Source organism: Triticum urartu, chromosome 4, assembly GCF_003073215.2.
Source record: "Triticum urartu cultivar G1812 chromosome 4, Tu2.1, whole genome shotgun sequence".
Taxonomy (NCBI): Eukaryota; Viridiplantae; Streptophyta; class Magnoliopsida; order Poales; family Poaceae; genus Triticum; species Triticum urartu.
In genome coordinates this window covers 488,238,394-488,242,398 of record NC_053025.1, presented here as the reverse complement: position 1 = coordinate 488,242,398, position 4,005 = coordinate 488,238,394, and positions in this window count along the sequence as shown.

The following is a 4,005-nucleotide window of genomic DNA, read 5'->3' as shown; positions in this document are numbered from 1 at the left end:
TGGAATTTCCTATATAAGAATAATTCCAGTAATTGAATTAATGCGTCAGCATGACATGGGAGTGACGTCAGCAGGTCAACTGGGTCAACCAAGTGAAACCTGACTGGTGGGCCCTGTCTGTCAGTGACTCAGATAATTAACAGAATTAATTTAACACTAATTAACTGTCAGTGGGGCCTGGGCCCACATGTCAGTGACTAAACTAATTAAAATTAGTTAAAACTAATTCTAAACTAATTAGCAGGCCGGCCCACCTGTCATAGACTCAGGGGGGTCAACCTGGGCCCACACGGGGTCAAACAGGGTCAACTCGCCGTCGTCTAGCCGCCGGCGAGGCCAGACGCGGCGGAGCAGTGCGGGATTTGCACTCCGGCGACCAAAAGGACGGCGGAGACTATCTATGTGATGCGGGGAGGAAGCCGCGTCAAGTGGTTGCAATGGGTGGAGCTGGGGTGGCCGGAAACATCGCCGGCGACGAGTTTGGCGGCCGCCGGAGCTCGGGTAAGCTTGAACTAGTCGCTAGGGGGCACGGGGAGGCGCGTGGTTTGGTGCGTTGAGCTCCTGGAGGTGCGGTAGGACTAGTGGACAGGGTGGCGCAGCCATTGGGTGGCCGGAGCCTCGTCGGCGACGAGCTCGACGGCGGTGCGTGCGGGTGAGCTACATGCGGTCGCTACAGGGCTCGAGAGAGAGAAAGGAGAGGGTGGGGAGGTGGCTGAGCTCACGGGGATCTCGTTGAGGCAGTCGGCGAGGTCGGGGATGAGCTGATGTGGCGGGGATGGCGAAGGGGATCTCCGGTGGCCGGAGTTGAGAATGAGCTCGGTGCAGCATCTCCGGGGCGAGCGAGCGCTCGGGGCTCGGCCTACTCGATGTAGTCGACGGCACCGGAGCTTCCTGGCATGACGAGGCAACAAATGGACGGCAGTGGCTCCGGTGGAGCTTGTCGGTGGTGACGGCTGCGCTCGGCAGGGAGATGGGGAGAGAGCCAGAGAGGGGGAGAGGCCACCGGGAGAGTGGGAAGAGAGAGAGGGAGACGTGGGGGTCGGCGTGGCACTCGTAGATGCCTCCAGGGCGTCGGCGGAAGTAGGAGGTGGCCGGCGTGTGGCCACGGGCGCTGGCCACGCGCTCCTCGTCCTCCTGGCGAGAGGAGGAGGACGACTGGCAAGAGCCAGTAGACTGGGCCGAGCCGGGTGGCTGGTGGGCTGCGCCACGTAAGTCCCTGCTCTTTCTCTCCTTTTCTGTTTTTTTATTTATTCTATTATTTTGTAACTTCAGGGCTTTATTAAAAATGTCAGGGCATTACCATAAATCATAAAATTAATCATGGCCACTGCTTAGAATATATCCAACAGCAAACATTTTAGTTTATGATTATTTGAGCATTTAAAATATTTTATTGCATTTAAATGCCCAAATGCAAATACTATAAGGATTAATCCAATGACCTTAGATGTCCTAGAAAAATGTGCACCATTTTTGTCAATGGTTTTAACCCAAAAAAAGGGTTGGCTTTTTAGAAGGGCATTTCAGGTTCATTGAAAAAGTTTTTAGTAAACCCTAGTTGTTCCAGGGGGTGCTGGGGGTTCTGTCATCCCCATTTCAAATTTAAAAGGAATTTAAACATGATGCACACTCTAATGCTTGAACTAGCTAGGGTGTGACAGTCGTAGACTCCCCATCCTCTTGAACACAAGCGGGTAGGTCCACAATTGACATGGGCTGCTTACATGTATCCTTAAAGTTCTGGATAAACCAACTCTTTAACTCGGCCCATGACGCAATGGAATTAGCTGGTAAACTCTTTAACCAGGTATGGGCTGTTCCTTCCAACATCATGGTGAAATACTTAGCACGCACCGCTTCATCCACATCCAGCATCTCCTTTGCCATCTCATAACTCTCAACCCATCACTCCGGGGGCAAATCGGCGGTGTAATTGGGCACCTTACGAGGGCCCTTAAAATCCTTGGGCAGTCGCACATTACGCAAGGCCGGGGTGAGGCATGGTACCCCCAAAGAACTAAAGACCACACCTGGCTCCATTGAGGTGGTTGGACAAACCGGAGTAGGCTGACGAGCTGCGTGTTGTGCTGCTATCTCGGCCTCTCGACGTGCCCGGCCATGATCCACCACGTCTTGTGCATTAGCACCACTACCCGCCGGGTTACGGTGTCGCGCACTGCTTGACACGGCCGGTTCATCGATATGCCTGCTGTAGCTCCGACTCAGACGGGGGGTGGAATGGATCCTCTCACGGCTATGCGACTAAGCCAGCTGTTGGGTTAAAGCCATTTGGAGGAGTTCTCTAGCCCGTCGTGTCTCAACCGCCACCGGTTAATTGCCTTCGATTGGGAGAGCTGCCAATCGCGAAGCGGCGCCCACAATGTTATCCAATGGGTTGGAGTAATGCCCCGGGGGCGTCGGAACGTGCTGTGACAAAATGTTGTTCTGACGAGGCGGGTCCATCGTGCGTGGCTGAACCGACGCTCCTGTTACCGGTGCCTCCGTCTGATTTACCAATGGCTGGTTACTATTTCCTGCTGCTGGCATGTTGAACAGATTTTTTGGCTCATAACCCGGCGGGAGGTGCGACCGGTATCTCTTCCTCATGACCTCGTTTGAGGCACTCCGATCCAGCCTAAGCCGGTAGGCCTGAGCCTCTAACTTGGCCTGTTCTGTAGCCATTCTAGTGTTCTCTGCTGCCAGGTCCGCCTTAGCCTGAGTTATCTTATCCTTCACCTTTGCAATCTCCACGTTGTGCTGATCCCGGTTTGCCGCATCCACCTCCGCTGCCAGCAACGTTGCTAAAACGTCGAATAAATTGGACAAAACCTGAGCCAGAGACGGCGCAGAGCCCCCTGCCCCTGCTGGCGTTGCTGTTGCTGAACCGGAGATCATTACCGAAGTGGTAGAAGAGTGTTGTGTTGGCTGTGTACCGGCCATGAAGACCGCGACCCGGTTTGGTAGATCAAGGGGGTCCGGAATACTGTTGCCATCGGATCCTCCACTAACCCGGCCATCCTGCAGCTGGTATAGCGACCCGGGCTCTCCGATTGAAGACTCGTCATCGGAGCAGACAACGGTTTCGCTGCCAGATGCCGATCCATCCCCATATTCCGCTTCATGGATGACATCTACGAAGACATGCTTTACGGCTGGCTGCAACGGGGCAGAGCTTGCACGCTGAGCCGTCTCGATGGTGTCGGTGCAGATGTCCGGCTCAGGGCCCGGTTCGCCTATCTTGCCGATGAAGACGTGAATTCCACCAAAGGGGACCCGGTACCCATATTCAATTGAACCGGCCTCGGGACCCCATCCTGCGTCGTCGATGTAGAGCTTGTCACGACGACTTTTAGTCATCCGGCCCACATCGTATCCCTTGAGTCCTTCGAAGCTGCCCTTCAAGAACTCGAAACCATCGTGCGATAGCCCCACGGTGGGCGCCAACTATCGTGGTTTTGTCACGGCAGATTTCCTTGTGAAAGGACTTAGTCGTGGAGCCATTGCTACGGGTTAGCTTAAAGGGGTTAAAGCGGACAAGGGACGCGAGAGTTTATACTGGTTCAGCCTCTTACGATGAAGGTAAAATCCTACTCCAGTTGTGATGGAATTGCTAGGGTTTCGATGACCAGGGAGCGAATCCGCTTTTCCTAGCTCTCGAGTTGTTGTGTGTTGTCCCTAAACCGCCGCCGGGTCGTCCCTTTATATACACAGGTCGACGCCCGCCAATTTACAGAGTCCCGAGGCTGGATCATCATTGTGTCCAACTCGGTATCTATTCCTCCTATCTTGCAATGCAAGTTACATGACAATGTCGGTTTATGTCTACAGGCCTTAACCCGCTTTAGGCCCTTGGGCCTTCATAAAGCGCCATCATCCTTTATCTTTTGGGCTTCTAATTCTTATAGAGTTAACCCGGCCACTCCTGGCCGATTTACGTCCAGTAGTAATATCCCCAATAGGTACGATTAAGGGCATCCACAATGTGTAGCCAAATGTGAAAATAGC